The sequence below is a fragment of the Lotus japonicus genome, chromosome 5, assembly GCF_012489685.1.
Source record: "Lotus japonicus ecotype B-129 chromosome 5, LjGifu_v1.2".
Lineage (NCBI taxonomy): Eukaryota > Viridiplantae > Streptophyta > Magnoliopsida > Fabales > Fabaceae > Lotus > Lotus japonicus.
Window position 1 is genome coordinate 43936112 of NC_080045.1, and position 5524 is coordinate 43941635.

Sequence of the window (5524 nt, forward strand, 5' to 3'; positions counted from 1 at the left end):
GGAGTCTCCAAATAAAGATGCTCAAGAGTTTTATGATTTACTACATGCAGCGCAGAAGCCATTGTGGCCAGGTTGTACTAATCATACAGAATTGTCTACTGCTGTTAGATTATTGACAATCAAATCAGATGGAAACATTTGCCAACGATCTTTCAATGAGTATATGGTTCTCATGAAAGAGACACATCCTGAAGGTAATGTTATTCCTGACGATTATTATAGGGCAAAGAAGATAGTGTCCAAGCTTGGTCTTACAACAAAAAAAATAGATTGTTGCGACAAAGGTTGTATGTTTTCTACACTGATGAAGATATGAAGTTAAAGCAATGCAAGTTTTGTGGCGGACCTCGTTATCATAGAAAAAAGGTTGGTAGGGATAATTACAAAGAAGTTCCTGTGAAGAGAATGCACTACTTACCCCTCATTCCCAGGCTTAAGAGATTGTATGCTTCAATGAGTTCTGCTCCACACATGAGGTGACATTATGAAAATAAACGACAACTAGGAGTGATGTGTCATCCATCAGATGGAAAATCATGGAAATACTTTGATGGTAAGCATCCTGATTTTGCAAAAGAACCTAGAAATGTGAGATTAAGATTATGTTTTGATGGCTTTATGCCATTCGGTAATGGAGCTAAACCCTATTCTTGTTGGCCGGTAATTGTTACACCTTATAATCTTCCTCCTGAACTTTGCATGACTACTCCTTACATGTTTTTGACATTGATTATTCCTGGGCCTGATAATCCAAAAGAGAAAATTGATGTGTATTTGCAGCCATTGATAGATGAGTTAAAATTGTTATGGAATGAAGGTGAGGTGACATATGACATTTCAAAAAAGCAGAATTTTATCATGAAAGCTGCATTAATGTGGACTGTTAATGATTTTCCTGCATATGGTATGTTGTCGGGTTGGAGTACCGCAGGAAAATTAGCTTGTCCATATTGCATGAATCAATCAAAGGCTTTCTATCTGAAACATGGCGGTAAATGTTCTTGGTTTGATTTTCATCGTCAATTTTTGCCAACAGATCATGAATATAGGATTGTGACGTCCAAAGCTCCACGAAGGCTATTAGGGGATGAAGTGTGGGAAGAAGTTTCTGAAATGCCAAAAATAACTGAGACTCAACCTTGTATTTGTCCTGGATATGGTGTCTTTCATAATTGGACAAAACAAAGCATCTTTTGGGAGTTACCAAATTGGAAGGACAACTTAATAAGGCATAATCTTGATATGATGCATATTGAGAAAAATGTTTTTGATAATGTCTTTAATACAGTGATGGACATCAAAGGCAAGACCAAAGATAATGTTAAGGCAAGAAATGATTTGAAAGAGTATTGTAGACGGAGGGAATTGGAATTAGTAGAGAACCTCGGTGGAAAACCTTTAAAGCTTAAAGCAAAATTTGTTCTTTCGAAGGAGCAAAACATGACAGTGTGTAAATGGGTTAGTGAGTTGAAAATGCCCGATGGATATGCTTCAAATTTGAGTAGATGTGTAACCATGAAGGATGGGAAGTTTCTTGGAATGAAAAGTCATGATTGTCATATCTTTATGGTGCGTTTGTTACCAATTGCTTTTAGTGCATTACCACTTCAAGTTTGGAGGCCTTTAGCTGAGTTGAGCAAGTTCTTCAAGGATTTGTGCTCAAGTACATTGCAATTGAATGATTTGAGGCGGATGAGAGAAAATATTATCATTATTACATGTAAGTTGGAAAGAATCTTTCCACCTGGTTTCTTTAATTCAATGGAGCATTTGCATATTCATCTTCCTTATGAAGCAATAGCAGGAGGTCCCATTCAATATCGATGGATGTATCCATTCGAGAGGTAATTACTTGCATCGTTTATTTTACACATTACTTTATTAGTAATTACTGGTTAATGATATTTTGTCACTTTAGGTACTTGGGGAGGTTGAAACGAATGGTTAAAAACAAATCACGAGTAGAAGGGTCTATTTGTGAGGCATATCTATGCCAAGAGACTTCTCATTTTTGTTCATACTACTTTGAGTCTCATGTTCAATCAACGAGAAATGATGATGGAGGCCAGGTCGGTGCAGTTCAACGAAATTTATCTATCTTCAATCATCCCGACAGATCGCATGGAACTCGTAAGAGTCTGTATTTAAATGATATGGAATTACATGCTGCCCATTTGCATATCCTACTTAATTGTGACGAGGTTAAACCATATATAAAGTACGTAAGTTTATTTGTATTCTGATCATTCTTTTAGTCACAATGTTTGAAACATTAAATAATATAGTGACCATTGTTAGATTCTTTGAGCAACACTTGGTAGCAACCTTTCCAAATATCTCTCAAGCTGATATTGATGGTCTTACTGCATCTGAGTTTCCAACTTGGTTTCGCTCGTATGTAAGTGTCGTGTTTTTTTAAGTTAATATTGCGCAAGTTAAACCTATGTTTGTGTAATATAAACTCTAATAAGTTTATGCTTAATGATAGAAATAACATGGTAGTAGATCAGTTATTACACCACTTAGCATGGGGTCCTAAGAAAAAGGTTGATACTTGGCCTATTTACTTTGTCAATGATTTTAAGTTTCATACTGAAGAGTGGACTGTCAATAAGTAAACCATCAATTCTGGAGTTTGTATTGAGGGTGATGATGAAGAGGATGAACACTATTATTATGGTGTTCTTAAAGAGATTTTGCGGCTAGAGTACCCGGGTGAACCAATCAAACAGTTAGTGTTATTTAACTGTGAATGGTTTGATTCTGCCATCAATCGTGGGATGAAGGTTAATAAAGAATATGACATTGTGGAGGTTCATCGTTCTAGAAGGTATTCAAAATATGACCCTTTTATATTTGCAACAAATGCGATTCAAGTGTACTACATGCCTTACCCAAAAAGCATAAAAGAAAAGGTTGATTGGTGGATTGTTACTAAAACCAAACCAATGGGTACAGTTGATGATCGGTATGCATTGGAGGTTGCATTTCAAGATACAACAACTCATGTGGACCCGGTGTCAAATGAAGAGCTAGATGGTCATTTGAGAGATGATGAAGCTTTATATGAAGAAGTGGATGAGGATGAGGATGAGGATGAGGATGAGAATGAGAATGAGAATGAGAATGAATATACATCTTCAGCTGATGATAATTAGAATGTGACATTATGTTTTTCTTATGTGAGGTAACAAATTGTACTTATTTTAATTGTAATATTATAGCTCGTATAATTTTTTCTTAAATATACTAATGCTCTATCCTTTACAAATGATGCAGATGTCTGACGAAGATCGAGGCAAATCCAAAACTCTAAGAGGAAATTCATCTAAAAAAAATTCAAAGCGGCTAACTCACAATGGTATTCCAACTTCAGCTTCAACACATGTTGCAATGTCATCACATATGACAACTCATGTCCCACCAAGTCAATCAACTTCTTCTACATATGTCCCAACAACTCACTCAACTCCTTTCACCAATGTCCCACCAACTATTATTGTGGTACAAGATTGCACCAATGTCTCACCAACTCAATCAACTTCTTCCACCAATGTACAAGATTCCACCAATGTCTCACCATCTGAAAATGCATCAAATGATTGCAAACCTACATTCAACCTTGATGGCGAAGGGTATGCATTATTTCGTATAAGTTATATTGAGTACTTTTAGTATACCTTTAATTGTTTACATGTCGTGTTTTTAGGTTCTTACCTTCGCATCATGCTAATGCCATCACTGATATCTTTTGATGTTATTATATTGAACCATGGCCAACATGGAGGAAGATACCAGAAGATAGAAGAACTATGATGTTTGGAGAGTTCATGGTATATTTCAATGTAAATTATCAAGTTTGATCTACTATCACTATGTATGCAATTTTATCTAACTTTACTTGTATTTATTGTAGAAGAAATACTCTGTTTGTCCACCTGATTTTATATGGGCTAGAAATAACTTTGAATCTCGAGGTCAAAAACTGATGAAAGATAGTTTGAGTAAGGCTCATAGAGATAAGAAGAAGCCAAGGTGGCTTGGAGATCATGTATGGAATGGGCTATGTGAGCATTGGGAAACTGAAAAGTTTAAGGAGAAAAGTGTCAAAGCAAAGGCAAATCGGGCATCTGATCGTGAAGGATTTGGAGGGACCCTTCACATTGGTGGCTCTATCACAACATCTCAACATAGAGACAATTTGGTTAAGATTTTTGCCTTGTAGTGTATTCTCTTAATTTAGATATAAATGATATTGTCCTAATTTTTTGGTACTTGTTTTAGGTGAAGAAAAATGGGTTCAACCCTTCTCCAATAGACTTGTTTCACACTACACATCAACGCAAGGAAGGCACATTTGAGGATAAGAAATCAGAGCATGTAGATGTATGATATGCTAAACTCTTCTTTAATTTAGTATACATGAATTGCATTGAACTAGTCTATGAGACAAATATTTATGGATTGGTTGAGCTCTTGTGACATCTTTTAGTGTTTTTGTCTTTGTTGCTCATACAAGGATGTGCTTGAAATTATGGTAAATGTAAGTTAGGTATTGTAAAAGAGAATTTATGGTTGATTTTATTGTAACCAATTCTTGCTAACAGGGTGCATATGTGCGTGAAATGGAAGATAGGACGCAAAGAGCATCTGAGCAAAATCTTCCTCCGCCAAATGAGCTAGATGTGTGGCGTGACGTGGCTGGCGTTAAAAAGGGTAGAATATATGGGTTGGGATTGGAGTCCACTGTTATCAATAAACAATATCATGGCTCATGTTCTTCATCAACTGAATGGGTAAGAAGATCATAATTTGATCAATTGAGAAACATTATGGAGGAGACTCAAAGAATGGTAAAACAAATGATGGAAGAAAGGATGCAACAACCACCTATGCAAACTCCAAATCAAGAGGAGTTAGAAACTGAGGAGTCAGAGAGTGAGGAGGATCTTGGTGGTTTTCCATGAAAACTTTGTCAAGCTTTGTTTCTATATTTAATGTAATAGACTATGTTTAATGTAAAAGTAATCTACTAGACTGGTTTAAGTAGTTCCTGGTATACTTTTTGTAATGATTCAGTGATGAATTTAGGTGGATATGTTAAGATTGTGTGTTTTGTGATGATTATGGTTATATTCATATTTTTAACACTAAAAAAATCTGTTACAAAACTGTTTATTTTTGTCAATTTTATACATATTTCCGTCACTGAAGTCATCACTAACTTTCTAAATCTGTCGCTAATTCCGTCGCTATATTATAGCTGAAGTTGTTTCTAAATAGGTCGCTAAATTCTGTCGCTAAATCAGTCGCTAAATTCCGTCTCTAAATCAGTCGCTACATTCCGTCGCTAAATCAGTTGCTACAAGTCCGTCGCTATATAGGTCACTAAATCCTGTCGCTAAATTGGTTGCTAAATTCCGTCGCTAAATCAGTCGCTAAATTCGGTCGCTAAAATTCGGTCGCTAAATCAGTCGCTATATCGGTGGCTAAAAAGTGAAATAGCAACCAGAAAAGATCGGTC

General features: G+C 35.9%; 1 pseudogene; it reads left to right on the plus strand.

Annotated features, from left to right (window-relative positions):
* Window positions 1-3812: 3812 nt before the first annotated feature.
* LOC130719605 (uncharacterized) lies at window positions 3813-4967 on the plus strand (annotated as a pseudogene).
* Window positions 4968-5524: the final 557 nt, after the last annotated feature.